At 41.7% G+C, this 24,218-nt stretch overlaps 1 long non-coding RNA gene across 4 annotated transcripts in view; it reads right to left on the bottom strand.

Annotated features, from left to right (window-relative positions):
- The window catches only part of LOC140508719 (uncharacterized), a 48,563-nt gene that overhangs the window by 2,668 nt on the left and 21,677 nt on the right, over positions 1-24,218 (bottom strand). For 3 of the 4 annotated variants that reach the window (XR_011968500.1, XR_011968499.1, XR_011968497.1), the window contains one exon: positions 19,867-20,008. This is a non-coding gene — a long non-coding RNA (uncharacterized lncRNA). Of the gene's footprint in view, positions 1-13; positions 107-19,866; positions 20,009-24,218 lie in introns of all 4 variants that reach the window. The other variant, XR_011968498.1, reaches the window with a different exon arrangement.

Genomic DNA, 24,218 nt, shown 5'->3' with positions numbered 1-24,218 from the left:
TTGGTGGTCTTACCTCATTTTCCCCTTTTGCAAGAACTTTTTTCTACCACATGGCCAGACAAGCATGGAGTCCTGGACCAGTTTCTCCTTTCTTTTTCTTCATCTCCTTGCCAATGCAAAAGTCCAAGTCAGACAGTACTGCACCTTGATGGACTACAAGTAGTAATAGGACATAGGAGGTAATGTGGAAAACCTTTTCCCTTATAACCAATGGTTTTTGGTGACCTCAGATATGGCATAATACCACTTAGTGTGTCTGACAAGAATGTGAAGCCCATGTCTCCATGAAGGACCTCACTGGGAAATACCCAGGACTCCTATATGCATTGCCTATGCCTCCATAGCTATGTCTCCATAGATTTAATCACAGATAGACTTTGGTTCTGGGTTCAGGATTTCATTTTGGTAGTGGTGGATTTCTTACTCCTTACTAAAATGGTGCAATTTCTTCCTTGTCTCAACTTCTTTATTGCCATGGAGACCACACAAGTCTTCCTTTATTCATAGACTGAGTGCATTGTTTCAGATCACAGGCCTTAATTAATTTATTTTTTTCCTTCAAACTACCCTACAAATTAAAGTATGTCTCCCCATCACAGACCACTTTAATCCAATGGACAGACCAACTGGACTACCAGTTCCTTAAAACAATATCTCAGAGGCTATAGTATCATTATTTCTTTTTTTTTAACCATAGTCCCTTCACCATTCTCAGAGTTGATCAATATCTGAAGGGTCTGGAGACCAGGTTGCTGCATCTTTCTGGGGAATGAGGACTGAAGACTAGACAATCCAATAAAATGTAAAGTTCCTGAGAGTATGGATTCTTTTATTTCCTTTTTATCCCTAACACTTATTGTTGTGCCTTGCGTATTATCACTGCTCAATAAATTGAACTGAATTGAATCCAGAGAACCTTGGTGGAGAGATGACAAGGTCAGACTATCCTTGAAACATGACTGGTTAGAGTGTCTCTTTCAGAAAATAGAGAATAGTGTTACTGATTCCTTCCCAGCACAAATGATTACTCCTGTGGCCTTCCAACTTGAATTCCCTCTTTGGATGCAGATAGATTGTTGTTTCTCTGGTCCCTGCTGTGGAAAACTCATAAAACTTTATGAGATCCTTAGTATCATCAACTTTAGTACTAATAGGTCAGGAAGGATTTATGATCCAGGAGATAATGGCCTGTCCAGTATGCTCCCTTGTTAACTGGATAGGATCAAACCAGAGGAGCACATACAGGAGCCTAAACCTCATGATGTTTGACCTGCATTTCACCCACCATACCCTCACAAGCTTCATCCTTGTGCCCATGGAAGAGAGCCATAGGTTGTGGGAAGATGGTGGTGAACCTGCCTCATCAGTTGCATCAGGGTAGAAACTCGTGCAGCTGTGAATGTTCACAACTAAAGACAGTACAGGGTTTAAAAATCCCTAAGCTGAATGATTCTTTGCTTTGCTGAACCCTATCATGACTGTTGGGCATTGAGCCAGGAGATGGAGACCTGGACTTCGGTGCTGACTTTTTTCCATGTCTTCTTGCCAGAAACTTGAACTGGCTCAGGCTTTAATTCTGCTTGTCCATTTGTCACCTCCCTAAGGATCTTGGACTGCTTACAGACTTTGATTAAGGAGCAGCTATAAAATTTTCTAGCTCTAGGTTTTCTCTCTGGGATAATCTTTTCCCCACCCCAACCTGGTATCCGGGACACATTGCTAGATAATCCTACCACTCTCACCAGTACAGAATGCCAGTTTGTTCTTCCCAGTGGGAGGAAGAGGAAGGAAAGCATCAGAAAGAGGAGGCTGGGTCCACCAAAACCAGCCTTTCTGTTTCTCAGTTTTGCCCAGGGCTTCCCTGCTGTGTTCACAGGCCACTAGGATTTAGACCAGAAAGAATCTGTAGAGAGAAACTAGTTCAATCCCTTGATTTTATAGAGAGGAGCCTACGAAGAGACCTTAAAGGTCATTTGGTTCAACCCCATCCTTTTACAAATAAGGAAACTGAGGCCCAGGGAAGTTGTGACTTGTCCAAGGTCACACAATTATTAAGCATTAGAGGTAGAATCTGAACCCAGGACCTGAGATAGTAGAGCCAGTGTTCTAGATAAGGAAACTGAGTCCTAGAGAGATGTAGCCAAGATCGGAACCCAGGTAGTCTGACTCTAGAGCCATGGTCTTTCCACTGCACCACCTGTTTAGTTTACCTTCAAGTACACAGACAAACAAAAGCTGTAGACAGGTGTGTTCTTCCCCTGGGTGATTACACAGGTACCCAGCTAATCAGAAACATTACCTTTAAGTTATAATTTCAGAGGCACATTGTAAGGCCCTTCCATTTATCCCTCCCCAAACTTCTCAAGACCAAGCTTCCTGGTACCTTAAATTGAGCACCAGGCCCTCATGAAGACCTGAGCAATTCCTATGATTTTATTTGTGACTCTTTGACATTCAGATCAGTTACAGTCCACCTGTGTGACCCTGGGCAAGTCACTTGATTTTTCTAGGCCTCCGTTTCCTCATCTGCAAAATTAGATGGTTAGACTGGATGACACTTGTGAAGTCACTTGCAGCTCTAAATCCACGATTCCATGACTGTGTTAAATGCATGAACTCAGAGATACCAAGCTTTGGGATAACATAAAGAGCGTTGGATTTGGAGACAAGGGACCTTGTTTTGAATCTCAGCTCAGACCTTGGGCGAATCACTTCCTTGTCTGAGTGTTACTTTCCTCAATCTGTAAATGAGAGGGTTGAACCTGATGACTTCTAAAGTCCCTTCCCAGCACTCAATCGGGTGACCATAGCCAAAGGACTCTAGGGACAAGTAGGAACGTAAAAGAAAGCTAGACTATAACCACCGGCAGCATTGTCCTCTATATTTTCTCAGCTGATGATACATGATTGTTTGGGTACAAGCTGGGGATGTAACTGGAAATTTTAAACCCCTGAAGTTTCAGAAAGAGTTCCTTGCCCTTTGTTAATTAGAAAATAAACATATTACTAATCCCCCATGTGGTGTGTACATCTCTGCAGAAAAAAAGGACTTTTGTACTTTCCCCTTGCAGCCCAGAGCCACATGAGCATTTAACCCACAATAAACTCTTTCGTGCTGATAACAGGGGTCTAAAGAAGAGCCATGGCAGGGCTCAGTCCCAGGTTACTGACTTCCAGAGGGAGAATACTTTCTCCCTGCAGGGTGCTGATGTTGGGAGGTGAATTTCCTCCAAGTTATACCAGGAAGCTTCCAAATACGCACTGAGACCAGAGAACTAAGACATTCAATAGATTGTTGTGGGAAAGCAAGATGACTCTTGCCAGATGTTGGCACCCTGGGGAAAGGAATTATGATCCCCTTCCTCCTTTATCCCCACACCAATAGAGTGGACTGTCTTTCTACCACAAGGCACAGGCTCCTCTGCAACTTGGGATGCCCAGAATGAGTAATGGGATTGATGGCTATGGTGGTCTCATTTCTTTGAGGTCTCTAAAATCTCCCTGGTCTGATTCTCTCTCGGCCCCCAGTTCTCTTTCTAAACATGACCCCATCTAAGGTGTTCTTATCTCCAGACGGGCTTTGCCCAACTTTAAACTACCGTGTCAGTCCTTGCTCAGAATCCACCACCAGCCCTGCTTCTCTTCCAGGCTGCACACAGAGCCCTTGGAGCATCACTGGGTCTCTGTCCTTTACCCAACTCAGATTTGTCATGGGTTTCAGAATTCCAAACAGAGCTCAAGTGAAAAGGGTTCAGGGAACATGAGTGTTGTAGGAAAATCCAGTATTTTATGGAGCTCTGGATGCCAAATCTTGTCCACTTCCATGATATCTTTTCACTTAAGACCCCTTCCTTCTACTCCCCTGCACGCAGACCCTCATCACCTCAGGCCTGGACCATTGTGGTGATCTTCTCATTGGTCACCCTGCCTCAAATGTTTTCTTCTCTCTGATCCAACCTGTACACAGCTGCCAAAGTGACTGCCCTGAGGACTAGGTGTGCCCAATTCACCCCTTCCTATTCAATAAATTCTAGGAGCTCTCTCACACCTTTAGGATCAAACATAAACTCTTCTGTTTGACAGTTAAAACCTTTCACCTCCTGCCTTCAATCTATCTCTCTTGGTTTATTGTATATGACCTCACTTTACCATTCAGTCATTTACCATTCACCATTCAGCCAAACCGAACTTCTCAGTTCTCCTCACACAAGACCTTCAATCTTCTGTCTCCAGTCCCCCCTCCCCTATCTGGAATGCACCCCTTAGCCTTCTCATCTTCTTAGAATTCCTAGTTTCCTTTAAGGCCCATGTATCATTTCCTAAATGAAAGAAAAGATATTTTGTATATCCTTACCTATGTACATGAGGACCAAATGAATTAACATGCCAAGTGCTTTGCAAACTGCAAAGTATTGTATAAATGCTAGATAGTCGTAGTAGCACTAGAAGGAGTTACAATAGAAGCAGTAGTGACAGTTGTAACAATAGCAGTCATTGTAATAGTAGTTGTACAGTAATAGTACTAGCAGTACTAGCAATAGCGGTCTTGATTGTAGTAAGAGCAGTGGTAGTTGTAATGTTTTGTTTTTGTTGTTTCCTCTACCAGAATTTAAGTTAATTTAAGAGGGCAGGAGGATAGAACAGTTTGGATGCTTTTGAACACAGCTAAATTAGAGAAATCTGGTTAATGTTTAATGAGATAATAAGGATGTTTGTAGTCAAATGTCACAAAAACCTACCATGATAAAATCTCACTATGCAAGGGACAGCAAAGCTCATAAAGGCCAACTCCCTTATTTTACTGATGAAAAGACTGAGTGGAGGAAAGTCATGTTGTTTGCCCAAAGCTGAGACAGATTAAGGCACCTCCCTCTCCATCCGATGGTTGATTCTTCTTAATAGAACTCTTTTGGTAGAGAAGAGGGAGGTGATGAAAAGTAGATAGGAACTGTTTCACTCTCACCCAGGAAAAGCCATGTGCCAGGTCCAAGATGTGTGAAGATAATGAGATCTTATGTTACAAATGGTTTTCACTTGTGGGATTTTATTGTTTGTCTCATGTTTGGGCAAGAAATGGTTATTTCTTAATGTACGCATATTAAACTGAATAAAAAATGGGCTGAGAATCGAGAATACTTCCACCCCCTTCTCCGCCCCACTCTTTGGCACCAAAGTCTCCCTCTGTGTTCCAGGGCGTGTAGTGACTAGGATTCTGATAAAAAGACTTGTGTTACAATGTGAAGGGAGGAAGAAGGAAAAAAAAAAACAACACCCGGAGCCTGGAATGAATGCCAAGACAGTAAAACTAAAAACTCTTTCTCAATTACAAATATATTAAAGTTGCCTCTTTCCCACACACACAAAATGAGCAAAGCCTTCATTAATCACCAAATGGAAAATTAAACACTGCAATTATTTGTCTATCGCCCCAAGATATATTGCACATCACTGAATCAAACACTGGGTAAATGATGCCACAGACAGAGACTGAATTATAAACAGAGACATTAAAGGGGGAGGGTGGGAGATAAGTCAATGGAAACCCCCCTTTTCTAGGTCACATCCCCTACCATTTGCCCTGAGAACTTTTGAACCTTAAAATGCAGTCTGAGTTCATTGAGAAGAAAATGATTCCCCTGAGATAATGGCTGGGCCTAGAAAGATTTAATTCAATGCCATTCAGCAAGCACTTATTAAGCACCTTCTGGATTCAGAGAATGATAATTGCTTGGACTGGAGAAAATTCTTTATTAAAATAAAATACATCTGCTTTTCTGGAGTTTACAGTTTAGTATAGGAGTAAGATATAGGTTTAGGTAACTATAAGTAAACAGCCATGTATGATAAATATATCAGAGGGGAACAACCCAAAATGTGATATAGATTCTAGTGGCACAGTCATGACTGAAGGGGATGAGTTGCTGGACAGGTGAGATCAGAGAAGGCTTCATAGAAAAAGTGGCATTTATGTTGAATATTAAAGGAACTGTAGGATCTCAACGGATGAATAGATGGTGGGAGGATATTCTTGGCATAGGAATCAATGTGAGAAAATGTAAGACAATCCAGGACATGTTCAAACAACAGAGAATCTTACTTACACTTTGACTAGAACATTAGGATACTTAGAGAGGACCAAAAAGGGGATGGTTGCATCAGATTGTGGGGAGCCTTAGATGACCTAGAATGAGGTTAAAATTCCCAAGGATGAAGATTAGGAATGAGATGGAGAGGAAGACCATGCTAAAGTCATAATAAGCAGTGAACACTGAATCGGTAGAACACAACAACAAGGTTGGGTAGAGGGTGGTCAAAATGGATAGCATGGACTTAAAAAAATAAATATCAAGGGACTGGGATAAAAGAGTAATATTTGGAGTTTACCCAGCCCCACTCCTGCATCAGGCAGAATGAAAGCTTCTAACTCAGAGAATTCCAAAGAATATAGTTTCTGTTAAGTGAGGAGGCAGAAACAGTTTGGGTTGAAAACTTTGAGGACATAGGGGAATTTGTAGTTAAAAGGTTTCCCAAGGGCAAGATAGAATGAGTTAAGAGATGATCAAACCAAATTGGAGGCAGCCTGGGATGGAACGGTGCTGATTGCAATAGGGATGAGGATTCTAGAGGAGGACATATAAGTATCATCCAAGCCAGTGATGGAGGACCAGTATGATGTGAGGTAGATTAGGAAAGCAACTGAAGAGCTTTAAAAATAGAATACTGGCAAATCTGACACCATATTTGGGAGAGGGGGGATGAAATTTGAAACGCTGATGCTTGGAAGTGCTTGTGTGAAATCTTACCCCCAACTGGCTTTCTGGCCCTTGATGGAACAGGGAGGGTCATATGAATAGAAGGGAGGAAGGGAGGAAGGGAGAAAGAAGGTCCTGAAAAAGACTCTCCAAATACAGATGGACTTCTCCCCTTTGATGGAGACCAACATTCCATCTCTTAACCTGAAATGCAGGATCCACTTGGTAAGGTTTGTGAAAGTGGTATTTATTTAACAGCTCCCTGAGACTTCACATATGTTCTATGCTCTGCCTTAGACCAGTGGTTCTCCATGCAAATCCATAAATAAGCAAACTTACTTCTTATAGATTGAATAAATAATGTCTCATGTATATGTATGACTAATTTACAAATGCCTTATGCTGTGGTGATGAATGAAACAGCATTTCATTTAAAAATATTCCTAGATTTGTGGTTGCTTTTTGTCATTGTGTATTCCTTCAGTCAATAGCTACTAAGGGTGTGGGGCAGCTAGGTGGTGCAGTGGATAAAGCACCAGTGCAAGGGTCAGGAAGACCTGAGTTCAAATCTCACCTCAGACACTTCACCCTCACTAGCTGTGTGACCTTGGGCAAGTCACTCAACCCCAATTGCCTCATCCTGGGTCATCTCCTGTCATCCTTATGAATATTTGGTCACTGGATTCAGATGGCTCTGGAGGAGAAGTGAGGCTGGTGACCTGCACAGCTCTCCCTCACTCAAAACAATGTCAAGTGCATGTCAAGTCATTATTCCTCTGATGGTGTGGTCTTCTTCAGCAACGAAGGATAAGCACACACTAAGGGAGTAATTATGGCACTTTAATGATTTTTTAATTGTCTTAACTTGACATTTTGGGATTCATTTTGTTTACACTGAAAGAGGTTTTTGTTTGCAAAATAGATTGGGCCCTACATCTTACCTCGTGAGCAGTTCGAAGTGGGAAGAGAACTCAGAACCATCTGGATCATAGATGTGAATCTGGATGACAACTTGGAGGTCATCGATTTCTACATCCTCATTTTACAGATGAGAAAACAGAAGTTTAAAGAGACTCAATGACTTGATCAAGGTCACAGAGCTGGCATCTGATATGGGGTTTGAACCTAGATTCTTCTTGACTCCAAGCCTAATGGTATCTCCATAGTAACAAGATCCTCTCAAGTCTAGTTGCCTCATTTTACAGATACAAATCTGAAACCCAGAGGAATAATGTGACTTCTCCAAGGTTACCCAGCTGGTTGAAGGCCAAGCTAAGCCCAGGATCCATGTTTCCCAACTCTGTCTGGAGCTTTTTCTATGCTGCCATATGATCTGCCCCTCCCCTATGTACTTTGGTTTCATAATTAGTTTTAAAACCTCTATACCTGCACAAACTCTCCTTCATGGATGAGCTCAGCTTCCCTTGGTGAAGGCTCTAAGGGCCAGTTGGGATAGTTCAGGGCAGAAACAGTGGATTCTTCACATGGCACATTGTGCAGACTCGTTTCTCAGACATTCCCGCCAGAATGACTTTCAGAGGTGTCTGAACATGATAATAAGCTAATAAGCTTGCAGCCTGGGACAACCACACTACCTCACCATGGGTAGAATCATAGGACTGCCGTTGTGATCCTTTAGCTCTTCCGCAGAGACACATGACATGGCCCCAAGACACTATTTTAAGCAGGAAACAAGGGCAACACTGTGGATCTTCTTTTGATTAGACCCTCCCTGGGCATCTCCTGGCACTGTGCTCTTCCCTAGGGGACTGTGACCAGCCATGGAGCTGAGACACCAAACAGTCTGCAACCAGAGGAAAGTATAATTTAGAGAAAGGTGGTGAATGTTTGCTTAGCAACCAGCTCCCCTCGCCTTGCTAGGAGGATGATAAAATGGGGTCACTCTATGAATCTGATACATGTTGCTGCTGTAAAGTATTGGTCTAAACCCTTCCTTTTTTTGTTTTTGTTTTATTGAGGTCTTTTGTTTTTTATCTCACAATCACTTATAACACATACACACACACACACACACACACACACACACACACACGGCCTCCCTTATACCATTGTAGATAAAAAGTTGGCATTAAAGCCAGGACACACTGGGTTCAAGTTCTGCCTATGTAATGCTGGATAGTTTAGTTAACCCCTTAATGCTCTGGGCAACTCTCTAAGCCCCTAAACTGTAGAGATGACGTGGACCTGTATGAGTAGAGGGAGATTCCTCACCTGGGAGTTCTCTTTACTCATGAAATCACAAGAAGAGTCCCTCTCCCGCTCATAAAGCGAAACAATTAATCAGGACAAGCAGACATGGGCTGAGGCTGATGGCACTGACAACATTCAGTGCTCCTAGTTCCATCACCTCAGACATCATGCCTTCTTCCCTGTTGCTACCCCCCTCTCCCTGCCAGGAGACTTCCTTTAGGACCAGACTTCCAAAACCCATCCTCCCCTCACTGGAGGGTGGAGGGTTATTGGTCTTTCCAGTTTTAGAACTTTGCTTTTGAGCTGAGTTGACCCAACTGGTGAGTGGGAGAGTGAGTGAGCGGTAGCTAGCCCACTGTATCTAGGCTACCCATACCACATTTTCTATCAGTTCACTTAGGTAACTTTCCATCTGCCTCTGTTTGCCTTCCTTCTGATGCTCCTCTTGCATATACTCTAGGAATATGAATCAAATCGATATTACCATTGCTACTAGAAAGAGCATGAGAACTGACTGCCTTATGATTCCACTTACTATTCCTGACTCCCCAAATTGAAACTCCCCTCCCTGGCCAGTACTTCTTTGTAGGTATTTTCTCTCTCTATTGGATACCAAGCTCCTTGAGGACAAGGACAATCTACCTTTTGTCTATGTACTCCCAGCACATAAAAAAGCATCAAACATATGATGAAGAAATATAATAACCAAAAAATAAAAATAACATAAATAAATAAACATGTAATGAATAAATATAATAAAAATAAATGGCATTGATTCATTCATTTTACCTCCATACCAAGAGGAGGGAAATGTGTCTCATCATTGGTCCTCTGGGATTAAGATTAGACATCACATCTAACTTAGATATCTATACCAAGCAGAATGCTTTTCAGTATAAGAATCTAGCGTGTACAGCCTTAGTCCAAGAAGACCTAAGATTTGACATGTAAGCCCTTTAGAGGCAACTGGCACAGTGGAGAGAGCACTTGGCCTGAAACCAGGAAGACCTGAGTTCAAATGTGGTCTCAGATATTTATTAAGTTGTGTGACCCTGGGCAAGTCACTTAACCTCTGTAGGCTTCTGTTTCCTCAGCTATAAAATGGGTATAATAACAGCCCCTATCTCCCAGCGCTGTTGTGAGAATGAAATGAGGTGATACATGTGAGGCCCTTAGCACCATTTCCAGCACAGAGTAGGTATTGTACAAATGTTTGTTTCATTGCTTTCTACCCTTCGAAAGGTGAGCTTACTCAGTGTTTACTGGGTAATTCCAATTCATTATGACAGAAGGTGTGACATTTTGTTCTTCAAGGTTACCGGAGTCTAAAGACTGTTCCTCTCATCTGATCGATTACACTTAATCTGAAAGTGTTAGCATTTTAAACTATATACATACAAAGGAGTAGACAGTAAATGCACTTATTTTTCTCTACATTGCTGTATTTCTTCAATCCACAATTTGATTGGTATGGGGCTTCCCTCCCCTGGTTCAGAGAGCAATAGCGCTAAGCCTGATAGATAGTGTCTGAGTTGCTCTGGTTAAATAATTCCTCACATTGAGGTCCAACGTGGTGATAAGCCTCTTTAAAATTGAGCACACCTGATTACCAGACACATAGCTCATTACTGGCTTCCTACTCAGTACCTCTCCAATGTGGTAGGACTTGCCAATGCTTATATTCCATTGGCATAGACTTTGAGAACTCAGGACCATCACACCATAATGAAGCATCAGAATAGGATTCCATTAGAGAAGCAATATGTGTATAGTTTAAAAGTTCCTAAGGATTTGTACCTTAAACATTATTGTTTGAGGTTTGTAAGATACTATTAGTCAACCATGTGAATATTATTTGTAAGATGTTGATCAGAAACAGTATAATATTGAGAATTTATGAGTAACATCCAAAGATATAACACTAGCATGGGGCAAATAGAGTGTGGCACAAGGCAATGATTGGGGTAGGGGACATAGCTTCCTCAGGAGGGTCTAATTCCATACGTCCTTCTTATGATGATTGCATCTTACCTCTTAACGCATTAGAGGCCTAGGATCCAACCACCTCAAGATGCTATTTCTAGGAGCCTACCTCCATGATGGCATTCTCCCAGGCCTTCCTTCTATGCAACTCCCCTAGGATCTGGGACTGGGGGTGGTGGATCTACTCCTCTTGAGTAAGGCTTCATGAATGGCAGGCTGCCCTCTATGCTGCCATTTGTTCGTCCTTAGGCATACATACGAAGAGCCACATCTATATGCGGGCAGTCTTCTTGCCATGGTGGGGGTGCGTTTGTGTTCAATCTTTGAGCACCCATACCTGTAGTCACTGTTACTCTCCCTCCTTCTACTTTCCCCTCAATTCTCCTCTACCTCTTCTTGAGGCTTTCATGGGAAGAAGACAGAGATGTGTCCAATGACTGAGTGGTCCTAACAACCGAGGACAACTTAGGACCTTCTTCCCTACCCTCTCTGCAGCTCTGCTGCTTGGCAGAGCCCACTTCTTGCCAGAGATTAGATTGTCTTTCTTCTTTCCTACCCCCAGGAGGCCTCCTGATCACACCAGATAGCTTCAGCTGAATTCAGGGGAAAACATCATTTTTTCCCCCTTTGATTTCTTTGGCTAATTTTTTTTTTCTATGCCTCAGCCATGGGTACATATCTCTGGGGGATCTGGTGGGAGGGGTACAAGTCAGGCAAAACATTAAAATTTCACGTTTTCAAAGGCTGTGCCTCTAGTCACTAGCTTTTACACTTCATTGCCAACTCTTTATGGTAAAGTGGGTTTTAGGGGAGCAGAGTATGATTAGAAAAAATGTCTTTTTATCCAAGCAAATAAGAGGGAAATTGTTGTTCTATATTTTAAGGTAAGGGTGAAGGTTTGATTAAAAAAAGACCTTTGAAAAAGTTTATATTTTTAAAGTAAAGGTAGGTTGTTAATTTTTTTAAAATAAGCTTAGTTAAGTTTTAGATTTTTAATGAATTTTTAAAACTGTTTTCTGTGATTGAATAGTCAATAAATGCTCCTCTTTTAAAAATAATAATAAAATTTCCTTTATACACACCTTATTGAAATGTACCAGGCAGAACAATAGAATATCTTGACCAAAACTTGTCCTACATACATTTTATGTATGTAGTGATGTCTTTGATCATGTCTTACACATAATAAAATATATTTCTAAAAATATGATAAAAATCCATCTATACTCCCCCATTCTCCTGTGTCTCTCCATAACCTCTGGTTCAACTAGTTTTTCTCAGGCCCCAGCAAACCACAGGGAGGTTCTGAAATTAGAAGGAGCCAGGGTACTCAGAGGAGCTAATATAGACCCAGTAAAGAACAGGAAACAGATAAGTACACAGTGGAAGGAAGGCTGGCTTTGGAGTCAGAAAGGCTGGAGTTCAAATTCTAGCTTTGATGTTTACTAGTTACGTGACCAGAGATAATTTAACCTCTCTTAGTTTTTTTTTTCCTTCTCTACAATGGAGATAATAATATTTCTATACCTCAAAAGTTTGTCGTGAGAAAACTACTCAATATACCTTACAAGGCTATACAATAATAAATATACTTTTATTGCAGCGAGGCATAATGAATTGAAGGTTGTCCTTCAAGCAAAAAGTCTTAGATTCAAGGCCTGCCTCTAACACATGCTGGCTATGTAACCCTGCACAAATCAATCAGCCTTTCAGTTAGGCAGGTCTCTGAGAGTACAAATTGCAGAGAATTTGCTGACCTGCATGGGTAGTGGGAGTTTCCTCACCCAGAATTCCACTGTATCAGTATACTGTTACATGTGCCCAGGGCCATAGCAAGGAACTTTTTAGAGTTTATGAACCATGATGGAGTAGGAGGTGGGGCGATTGGCGTGACTAGGATGAGGATCCTAGGGAAAGGAAACTCACACTGAGAGATATTGCCAGTGCCTTTTAAATATGAGTAATGTGGGATAAAGCCCAGTCACCCTACCCTGGTTATAATTCTGCATGTGCCTTCTTCCAAACAGACAGGAATCAATGAAGATCTCCTACTGGGTAACATAGGATAAGTAGATCGTTTTTTATGTATACTTTTGGGATCATAGCTTTAGACCTGGAAGATGACTTGTCCAAATCCCTCATTTTACAGATGAGGAAACTGAGACCCAGGGAAATGAAGTTACTTTCCCAGTATCACACAGGGCATTAAAGTATTAGAGGTGAAAAGTCCAAAATACACTTTAGAGATGATCCAGAACTTCATCATATCTACAGAAAGACATCTGCTTCTTGTGACTTATGTTTTAGAATTACTTGTAGAGGGATATACACCCTGAAATCCCTTCTAGAATGATGAGGAATCAGAAAAGGCTTCCTATAGAAGGGGGGATTTTAGTTGAGATTGGAAAAAAGCCTGAAAACCCAGGAAGTAGAAATGAAGAGCGAGAGGTTACTGTCATATGGGAACAATCAGGAAAAATGCAGTGTCTTGTTCAAGGAATGTCAAGGAAGTCCGTGCCATTGGATAGCAGATGAGTGTTAATGAGTGATGTGGGGATATCTGATTTCCACTTTGGTCATTTCTTTCTCATTCCTACCACCCACCTGTCCTGCATTATCCTGACTTCGTTGTACTTCTTTTACCTTTAATTTTGTCTCCCATGCCTCATTCCTTCACCCCATCCATAGGGAGACTCTCTATTTTGTAGGCCCAAGTTGACTGCTTGGAGTCAAAAGGCATGAGTGAATCAGAGTCCTGCTCACTGCTTCTTTTTGGATCTTAGATGAGGCACTCGACCTGGCTAGGCCTCTGTTTCCTCCCCTGCACATTGAGGGGTTTGGACTAGGTGACCCTTCGGGGCCTTTCCAGCTCAAATTCCTGTGATCCTCTGAAATGAAAGAGCTCATTGGGTCAGCTCTTTTTCAGCCTTGGCATAAAGGCCCCAGAGGCTACCCCTTCTCAGAGAACACAAGAGCCATGCTTTCCCAAGCACGTACATCATCATACTATCCGAGGGGCTTTTTGTGGCATCCTGATTACCACAGTCCAAAAGGCAGCAGCATAATTACCCTCTTTATTGTTTTTCAGGGGAAAAGAAGTGGCCCCCATGCTGGTGCTGAGTAAGTCACCATCCCATTAGGGCCCTGTCGCACGCGCTCCATTTAAGTTGTGGAGACCATTATGAAGGCTGGCAGGCCCCCTATTCAAAAGGCCAACATGCTTCTGCACCCTTTGTAGCTAGTGTGTAATCCAGACAGGAACAGATGCCTGGGCTCCAAGTCTAGTTCTTTTGATTCCACTTGTAAGGCCCCTTTCCAAAGACAACATTTCTTCCATTCACATTCCAAGGGCTGACCTACTTTCCTTCATTACATTCAAAGCCAGAGACCTAGAATAAACACCGAACTACTGCAAAGCAGGTGTTATGCTGATCAAAATCCCAGTCTGGGTGGGGTATGGTGGGCTCTGTTTATTTAAAATTTTAAGTCATAACAAATGAACACAAACGACAAGATGAGAAGCCCCGATACCTTTTGAAGCCAGGAGGCCTGGGTTTAAGAGCCAACTCCGACCCTTCCTAAACTTGTGATTGTCAGCAGGTCATTAAATATCCCTGAGCCTTAGTTTCTTCAGTTGCAAAATAGGAATAATGCCAGCACCACTGGGGTTGTTGGGAAACAAGAACTAGGGGAAATCTTCATATAAATGTGAATTATTATTACGAATAAATAAATCTTTGTTGAATTGAATTGAATGAGTAGATTGTGTTCCAAAAGTTCATTTGCAAAGCAGTTGTTTGGAACTCAGAATTCATTTTCCAGTAGAGAGAGTGATATACATAATGGTTAGATCCCCAGTCTAGCCTAAACTAGTCCATACAGTGTCCCAAAAGTCTTAGTGCAGTTTTAAGCAATTAAAGCTTAACTATATAACTTGTATAACCCATAATATAGCTGAAACATATCAAGTTTTAATTAAAGGACCTTAAAGTCTGGATCCTGGAAATAGGGGGCCATGTAATACAGGAGAAAAGAGCCCTCCCTCCCTTTTCTCTAGTCTTGGGGACCATCAGGCAAAATTTTAGACAAGGTGAAATTTGTTCCTGATATGTCTCCATCTCTCTTTCCTCCTCCCCTTTCCCTAGATTTCAAGTGTTCAGTTCCTTCATGATGCTCTGAGTCCCTAGGGGTAGCTCCCCAAATTCCCTATTCCCCCAAAGTATCTTAAATGCCCAAATCACCTACTTCATCTCCCTCACAGGTGAAACTCTGATTGCCCAACTACTGATGATTTCACCTAAGGCATCAGGAGCAGGCAGTCTAAGTGTCAGAGGATCAGCCATTGATCCCTAGAAGGGACATGAGTGAGAACATCAGCAGCAGCGGAGGCCCACAGATGGCAGGGGATTGTGGCTGATACAAAAACCCTGAATCCTGGGATATACACCCATCCCCACTCCCACTCTCACTGGAGACAAAATCCTACCTTGACAAAGAGTTTCAAAGTCAAGTATTTGGCTGGGAAGATGAATAGACAGCAGAAAACAAGCAATAAAGCAAAAAAAAAACAACAACCCCTCGGACTATAGAATGTTACTTTGGTGACAAAAATTAAAACATACAACCAGAAGAAAACAAAGTTAAAGTTCCTCCATCCAAAGCCTCCAAGAAAAATATGAATTGGTCACAGGCCATGGAAGAACTCAAAAAGGATTTTGAAAATCAAATAAGAGAAGTAGAGGAAAAATTGGGAAGAGAAATGAGTGATGCAAAAAAAAAATCATGAAAAACCAGTCAAGGACTTACTAAAGGAGACCCAAAAAATGCTGAAGAAAATAACACCTTTAAAAATAGACTGATCCAAATGACAAAAGAGGTCCAAAAGCCAGTGAGGAGAAGAATGCCTTAAAAAGCAGAAGTGAACAAATGGAAAAGGGGGTTCAAAGACTCACTGAAGAAAATAATTCCTTTAAAATTAGAAAGGAATAAATGGAAGCTAACGACTTTATGAGAAATCAATAAATGACAAAACAGAACCAAAAGAATGAAAAAAGAGAAGACAATGTGAAATATCTCACTGGAAAAACCATTGACCTAGAAAATGGATCCAGGAGAGATAATTTAAAAATTAGTGGACTACCTAAAAGCCATGATCAAAAAAAGAGCCTAGGCATCATCTTTCAATACATTATCAAGGAAAACTTACCTGATATTCTAGAACCAGAGGGTCCTGCAATCATCTTGTCAGTCCTCTATTTGCCATGCAAGAAGCTGTGGTTTTCAAACAGTGAGTGACTTGGCCAAGGTTACCTTTCCTGCAGTCAGTCAGGCAGGAAATCTTTATTAAGAGCCTACTATAAGCCAGGTACTCTGCTAAGCACTAGGGAGGAAACACAAAAAAAGGACAGAGGACAGTCCCTGCTTGCAGTGTAATGGGGGAAGAGAAGGTACAAACACCTATGTACAAATAATCTATGCACAGGGCAAATTGAAGATAGTCAATGGAGGGAAGTCACTAGAATTAAGAGGGACAGGGAAAGGCTTCCTATAGAAGGTGGGATTGTATCTGGGACTTGAAAAAAGCCTGGAAAACAGAAATGAAGAGGGAGAGGGAGAGCCTGTGGAAATGCCTGGAGTGGAGAGATGGAGAGTCTTGTTCAAGGAACAGCAAAGGAGGTCAGTGTCACTGGACAGCAGAATATGTGAATGGTGGCATACTGGAAAGGTAGGGCAGCTGGGTTATAAGTAGTTTTAATCATCAAAAAGAGGGTTTTCTATTTGATCCTCAAGGTGATTGGGCAGCCACTGAAGTTTATTGAGGGCAGGGGTGGCATAATCGTGATGGGGTGCTTGTGCTCAGACTCCAGTCCTAGGACCATATTTCTTCCCTGCCCAAAGACCCTACCTCTGGCAATAATTCATGACTGGGCCCAATGAGGCAAACTATCTCTCCCTATTACAAGAACACACTGACCTCTGTAGAATTTCCCTTAAATGAATAGAAATATCTTATACCAGCAGAACTATCATGTACTAATTTCCAGTTACTGTATACAGTTCAGAGGTCAAGTTATAGATTTCAGCTCCTCAGGATTTCCAGTAGTAAATGATGCCTGTGCCCAAGGTATAGAAACTGCATCTTCACCAACTAATTAGTGTAGTTGGCACATCATTTACTGTACCTTTCCTATATAAGCTTTAGATCACTCTTGCAAGTTCCCTAAAGAGCTCGGCCTGCAATATAGCATTATGATAAACTTTTTGTCATTTGAGTCAAGATGGCCTAAGTCTGCCCTGAACCTCAGTATTTTGGGGTTCCTGCACCCCTAAACCACATCAGTCAGACCTGCACTTTGACAGGTGAGTAAAAGATGGAGTAGATGTGCTGTTAGCCTCTTTGCCCTTCCAAAGATAGATTCATTCATAAAGGAGGTTTTGTTGGCTCAGAGGATCTTCATGTTGGTTGAACTTTGGATAGTTGAGAGAGGACAGTTTGATGCACTCACTACCAAGTGAGCAGTCCAGCTCTGCCTAAGAGAAGGCCACCAAGATTAGCTCTCCTAAACTGTTCTTGCTTTTTAGAACTGTCTTTATCCTGCTTCTGAACCATGAAGACTTTCAAAAGAAAGCCCTAAGATTTCTCACAACAAAACAGCTCCCATGGCAGCAGCTGGAGGCCCTGGGGAGGGACCCGGAACTCAGATAAGAGCAGCTATTTGTCTTGGGTGAAGGAACTGTGAAAGTGGGAGGAGGAGGTGGGTTTTATTTGTCAGCCAGGTGTTTGTAAATTAGCAACTGACTACATTTTGGTATGGGTGCAGGAGGATAAGCAGTGGGTATATGTTTTGGAAAGGTATCTGGGGAGAGTAACAAAGGGAGCTGTTGTATAGCAGATGATTCTCCTCCCCTTTTGGACTTAATTTAGGATTACAAAGTTGAAGACCCCAAAACATAAGAATGAGACTGAAAGAAGGTGATGATCACAGCCTCCAAATTCCTGACTATACAGGAAAAACCTTAGCTCATCTTTCCTGGGCATTTGGCAACAAGGCAATCCCTTACCTGCCAGGGTTAAAGAAGCAATGAGGCCAAAAACTCACTCTCCACCCCCCAAAGTAATCCACTAGAAGGAAGAGAAAAATATATTTATATACATATGTGTGCATATGCATACAGGCATGGATATATATATATATATATATATAAAAGATATCACACATGTATAGTAGTGAAGCTGGCAGTGAAGCTTTAGACTATTGCGTCACTGACCCAGAATTTCTGAAGCATCCAGTTTGACATGTGACAGTTTGACATCCCTTTCCTTGCTCAAAACCCAACCACATATAAAAACAAAAATAACTTTCCCTCTTATTTTCCAGATAAAAATTTCTATGCAGTCACAGCTGAATATGTAGGAAATAAGAACATTAAAGGTGCTCTCCCCACATCTACAAGGTCATGGATTCAGAGCTCAGAAGGACCTCAGAGACCATCTAATCCAAGCTGCTGCTTTCGTGGCTGAGGGAATGAGGTTCACTCAAGATTAAGTCACTTGCCCAAGGTCACCCATATAATAAATAATGGAGCCAAGATATGAATGCAAGCTCTCTGACTACGGAGAGTGACTTTTCTCTATACCATACCATGTTTCCATGAGCAGCTGGGACTAACTCAGAGCATGTAATAAGGAGGAAGAAATCTAGGTATTAGCTCATTTTTTTCCTAAACATGAAATTCTTCCTACTCTTGAAAAAGGTAACTGAGATATGGTCTTTTACGCACTCACACACACACACACACACACACACACACACACACACACACACACACACACACTGGCTTGAATTCACTCTCTGGAAAGTCTGGTAAAGGAGGAAAAATACACATCCTCAGGATATGGAAAAAGGCTTTCTTCTTTATTTGAAATGCTTGAGTTTTATCTTTTTTTCTGCATCCAAAAGTTTGTTTGCTTTTACTTTGAAGTGCCTAGGAGCAGCTGAAATAATTTTTAGGGGCAGCTGTATATTAAACCACTACTTCCCAGTCTACCTCAAGCCTTAAAATTTTGCTGACAGTGTTCAGTGGATTTCAAGCTTTGACCACTTCTTTTACATTAGCCATTTTTGGGCCTCCTTGGGTCCTGTCTTTAAAAATTATCTGAATCAAATGTTTGTTTGGAAACATATTACAAGGCATCCTGATAACATTGGAGATATAGGGCTTTCTACTGCATCCCCACTGGTTAAAGGGACTCCTCTTTACTTCTCCAGTGAACTTCAGTTTGAGTAGTAGAATCAATAGTAAATTCCTTGAGACCGGAGACTTTTATTTTGTTTTTCCCTTTGTATTTCCAGACCCTAGGACAGTGTTTATATATAAAAAAGATGGTACCTGCAGATTGGCCATCACACTAATCTTCCTCATTTGACTCCTTCCCCACCCCCTCTAGAACTTTGGACTCTCCCCCTGGAACCACTATAGACTCTGATAAGTAAACTTTCACCTCCTCTTGCCCCAAATCAGGCCTCACTTTCCATCATTTCTAAAGCTTTACATGAAAGTATATTCTTCTTCTTTCTCCTTTCTAGCTCCCTTTTATGTGTTGTCTTCCTCCATTAGAAGGTAAGTTCCATGAAGATAAGAACTGCTTTGCTTTCTTCTATTTGCATCCCCAGCACATAGCACAGTGCCTGGCAAATACTGTGTGCTTATTACATGCTTGAGCATTCATCATTCAATCATTATGAAAAAAAAATTGATTTTGTAACTCAAAATGGACCTATTTCCAGTGTGGTATCTCCCATCCATATGTTAAAGTCATTCAAGATTCCTTGTAGGATAGAACATAAATATTGTTATTCAATAATTCAATGATTGTAAACATCAGGTAAGACATAAAACAGGGAGTCAGTGTACTTGCCAAATGTGTAGCTGCTTTGATAGAGATCCAGTGAAGAGTCCAATTTGGAGAGAACTTTCCTGTGAATGAGGAGGTCCTCCAGTTACTCTTTGCGGATTTCATTGTGCTGCTTACATCAAGTCCTGGAACATTGCAGAACCTCCTGGAAGAGATCCATAACCACTCAAATTCGTTTGGCTCAATCACCCACAAAGGAAAAATCAAGTTGATTAAGAGTGCCTATTCTCCATGTTATGACATATAGTTGGATGGAAAAGACATGGAGCTCCTCCATTGGTATGTATTTATGGTAGAGGTGGTTCAAATGAATGGTAAATTATACCTAAAAGCTAAAAAGAGGAGGAAGGCTGGATTGCTTCTGGAAAATTGTAAAATATCTTTGATGACCCTAAACAAACGCCCTTCTTTTTAATATTAACGTTCTACCAGTACTGATTCATATCTACCAGTTGTGGAATGTAACAGTTTGAAGAAATAAAAATGAATATTACACAGAGGAGAAGACTACTTCACAGTGGAGAAAAGCATAGTGGGTGAGAGCAGGCATACAACCAATGAGTAACTCTGAGGAACAGGAATCCAAGAGCTCATCAGGAAAGCGTATGATAGGAAGAGAAGTTAGGCTGATCACCTTGTCAAGTCAACAAGCATGAGCTTATGAAAACTTTCTCAGCTTCCTGATTTTTATTTTATTCATTTAAGCACATTAGATTGAGAAGGATTCTAGAAGTTTTGCCAGACTGCCAAAGGGATCTGGGTCAAAAAAATGGTTAAGAACCTCTACTTTGTTTCTTGTTCCCTAATGGCAAGGTTTCAATCAGAAACCTTACTTTTATTTACAGTTAGAAATTCCTTGTGGCTCCTTGCTTAATGTCCAGTTGCTAAACTGTATCTAGTTAGGACCAGTGCAGAGGTTACTTCCCCCCCCCCCAAACTGCTAAGATCTCTCTGGATGAAGAGCCCTCAAGTTTTTCAACCTTCAAATCCATGCAAATAAATGGGAAAGGGAAAACAGGGGAACAAATGCTTTGCTCAAGAGACCAGTTGTTCTCTTTCTCCTGCTTAGATATGTCCTGCCTTTATTACAGATGTGTAATGGGCAACAAGATGCTTGGGATCATAAGATAATAGGTCCAAAAGGGACCTCAGAGGCCATCTAGTTCAACTCCTTGGTTTTACATATGTAGAAAATAATGCCCTGTTCTTAATAACTGTGTATTGACTTATTGACCCCGTGTGATTAAATGACTTGCACGAAGTCACATGGGTAGTATGTCAAAGGTGGGTTTTGAACCCAGATCCTGTCACCACAGAGCTTCCATTCAATGGCACCAGGCTATTTCTCCATAGTACTCTACATATATTATTGCATATGGAGAGGCGGTGGGGTGCAGCAGAAAGGACTCCCCACCTCTCTTCCCACTAGGAGTCAAGGCTTGGGTGCTGACACAGATAGTGCTGGCCTTACAATTAAGGACAAATCATTTACTTTCCCTGTGCTCTAGTTTCTCCACCTGGGCTTTCAGATATTTTCACTATCTACTTCACAGGCTTATCATGAAAAAACCTTTCCAAACCATGAAGGACTATGTAAATATGTTCTGTATTAATGATGGTCATAATAACCTTGTGGAGATATAAGGCATCGTGGCAGGATAGCAACGGCCTCATAGTGGGGAAGTCAGGTAGGAGACCTGGGGACAGTAACTCCCAAAGGGATGGAGTGCACCCTAACACTGGGTGTCAATTGTTTGTTCATCTTGGGTCTAGTTGTAGTTGTAATCCTTCCTTAGATACAAGAAAAAAGAATTGCCAAGGATTTTTTGTCTATATTCAGCTTGATTTATTTTTTTGATCTAGACAATTTCTGCCAATGATGATTAATTAGTAATTTGTGTAGTTATAAATAATCTCAGAACATTACTTGGGAACAATGAGAGATTATGTGATTTGTTACAGATCATACAGCAGGTATGTGTCAGGTACAGGACTTGAACTCAAGTCTTCCAGACTCCGGGGCCAGCCTTCTATTCTGAAGGGTACCTAGAGAGGTTATAGATTTAGAATGAGAAAGTGCTTAATCATCTGTTAGTCCAACTGCCTCCTTTCACAGAGAAGGTGTAAGGAGATGCAGTGACCATGTTACCTCTCATTCAATTAGATATTCAGAGTGAATGATTTTCTTTCACTTCTTTTGGTGATGCCCAAAGGGTAAGAAGTGCTAGGAAAGATGGAGTTCCACACTAAAAATTAAAGCATCCTTTCGTGATACATTTCCACACTGAGAGGTGACTTCTTACGTGAACTGCAAAATACCCCAGGAGCTATGGTCTAATTTTAGTTGCACCAGCTGCACTGCTAGAGAGAAGACAATCACCGCCACTAGCTTTCAGGTTTTTCACTCAGTCGGAACACTTGACTAAAAATAGTCTGTTCTGCATCCTCCATGGCCCCCGCACAATGTGTGCCCCTTTAAATACTACCATTTGGCTGTTCCCTGCAGAGCCCTGATATGGAAGGCACAGTTTCTATCCCTACTGACAGCCATTTTCTTCTGCCTCACTGATTTCCATCCCAAATATCACAAGTAAGTCTTATGCAGTGATGAAGTTGGTGGGGAGGGGGAGGGGGCATACTTGGGAAGGTCAGAACTGAGAGTCCAGGGATTGAAGGACCACAGAACAAGACAAAAAGGGATGAAGTGGATGGTGTTCTAAATGTGGAAGCTTGGCCAGGTATCTATTATTCTAAGGTAGATCACAGAAAGACACTAAATCCAAACAATGTTCAAGATTCAAAGGATCTATTTAGGCATACGTAGGGCAAGAAATGGGGGTAGTTGGTAGGGAGAGCAGAAGGCAGGCAATTGTATATGGGAAATCTGCAACAATAGTCAGTTACTCAGTTCCATAAGGATGCAGTGAAAAAGAGAATTGGGTTTGGCATCAGAAGACCTGGGCCTCTAATTCTTTCTCCACTTCTCTCCTCTCCTCTCCTCTCCTCCCCTCCCTTCCCCTCCTCTCCCCTCCCCTTCCCTCTCCTCTCCTCTCCTCTCCTCTCCTCTCCTCTCCTCTCCTCTCCTCTTCTCTCCTTTCTCTTTCTTTCTCTCTCTCCCTCTCCCTCTATTATCTTCTACAAGTCACTTAACCTCCTTGGGCTGCAGTATCCTTGTTTGTAAAATGAAAGATTGGAAAAGATGGTTCCATAGGTCTCTGCCATCTCTACATATACAATCCTGTAATTCTACTACTATCTGACTTCTAAAGTCTCTCCCATCTCTAAAATTTTGAAACTACTCAGTTCTACCCTAGAGACTAGAATCCAAGGTCAGAAGCCCATCACTGGGGAACTAGATTATAAGCCCAGTCTTTGGGTACTGCCATACGGAAGTCATCAGTAGTGATGTTGACATCATGTTGATCCTGGAATTTGTTGAGGTAACAGAGGTAATTGTCTGGCTCCACTGGGAAGGACAAGTACTTAGCCTCAGTGCAGAAGCACTCATGCTTTGAGACCACGTGACAATCTCTTATTTATCCCTGTGACTGGGGGCTCTGTCAGAGTCTTACATTTCCTCTGCCTGCTGGATTTCTCAAACTGGATGTCCCGTAGACATCTTGAACTCCATGCCCAAAACAGAACTCATCATCTTTCTTCTAAAACTCTGCCTTCTGAACTCCCCTATTACTGTCCAGAGCTCCACCACTCTCCCACTCACCCAGGGTCACAACTCAGGTGTCATCCTTTACTCCACCCTCATTCTCTCTCTGTCTCTTTCCCCATATCCAATTCAATTGCCAAGTGCTATTGATTCTATATTAATAACATCTCTCTTGTGTGTGAGTATGTGTATGTATGTGTACATATGTACATATATATATTATATACATATATTGGTTGTCGTCACTATTGTTTAATTGGAGCTGACTCTTTGTGACTCCTTTTGGGGTTTTCTTGGTGAAGAAACTAGATGGGGTTGCTTTTTCCTTCTCCAGCTGTTTTATAAATGAGAAAACTGAGGCAAACAGGTTAAGTGAGTTGCCTAGCATCACACAGCTAGTAAGTGTCTGAGGTCAGATTTGAACTGACTCCAGGCCTGGCACTCTATCCACTGCCTCCCCCCCCCCCCGCTGTCTACATATATACATATATGTATATAAAATATATGTGTCTACATGTATACATATACACACATATACACATATACACACATACAAATATTGTCCCTTTCACCTGTGCCATTGCTGTTGTCCTGTGGCAGATCCTTGTACTGCATGCCTGGAGTATTTCAATAACCTTTCAGGTGATTTCCCTGCCTCTAGTTTCTCCCCACTCCAATGTACTCTCCATTT

The sequence above is a fragment of the Notamacropus eugenii genome, chromosome 1 (assembly GCF_028372415.1).
Source record: "Notamacropus eugenii isolate mMacEug1 chromosome 1, mMacEug1.pri_v2, whole genome shotgun sequence".
Classification (NCBI taxonomy): domain Eukaryota; kingdom Metazoa; phylum Chordata; class Mammalia; order Diprotodontia; family Macropodidae; genus Notamacropus; species Notamacropus eugenii.
Note: the sequence above shows the minus strand (reverse complement) of the source record. Positions and strands in the feature narration are given on the sequence as shown.